Source organism: Lepidothrix coronata, unplaced genomic scaffold (assembly GCF_001604755.1).
Source record: "Lepidothrix coronata isolate B3197 unplaced genomic scaffold, Lepidothrix_coronata-1.0 Scaffold1269, whole genome shotgun sequence".
NCBI lineage: Eukaryota > Metazoa > Chordata > Aves > Passeriformes > Pipridae > Lepidothrix > Lepidothrix coronata.
In genome coordinates, this window is record NW_016691449.1 from 4,011 (window position 1) to 4,655 (window position 645).

At 71.3% G+C, this 645-nt stretch overlaps 1 non-coding gene across 1 annotated transcript; it reads right to left on the reverse strand.

The window, feature by feature from the left end:
- Positions 1-227: 227 nt before the first annotated feature.
- TRNAR-CCG lies at positions 228-300 on the reverse strand. Its single transcript has one exon. It is a non-coding gene; the product is annotated as a tRNA-Arg (tRNA).
- Positions 301-645: the final 345 nt, after the last annotated feature.

Sequence of the window (645 nt, forward strand, 5' to 3'; positions counted from 1 at the left end):
GGGAGGGGGGGATAGGGGTGGTTCAGCTGCGGGGCATTATTGGGGGGCGGCGGTGATTTAGGGAGGCGGGAGGGGCTTCACGGAGGGACGCGGGACGGATCCTTGGGCTTGAGGCCTCTCATCCCCCCTCCCCAGGTAAAGGATGGAGAGCCCGACCCCGCCCAGAGCACGCAGGACCTGCAGGGCCACGGCGAGACCCCCGGAGCGCCCCCCGGTAAAAGGGGACCCGACCCAGGTGGGACTCGAACCCACAATCCCCAGCTCCGGAGGCTGATGCCTTGTCCATTAGGCCACTGGGCCTGTGCGGCTGCAGCCGCGCCGGGAGCCTGCTGGGGGGGCTCCGGGAGCCCGCGGGACCCCTCAGGGACCCCCCAGGGACCCCCCGGAATCCCCCAGGGCACTCCAGGAACCCCCGGGACCCCTACGGGAACCCTAAGGGAGCCCCCAGAAACCCCCGGGACCCCTAAGGGAACCCTAAGGGACCCGCCCGGAATCCCCCCCGGGACACTCTGGGAACCCCCGGGACCCCCGAGGGACCCCCCGGAATCGCCTGGGGCACTCCAGGAACCCCCGGGACCCCTAAGGGAACCCTAAGGGACAGCCCAGGAATCCCCCGGGGCACTCCGGGAACTCCCGGGACCCCTA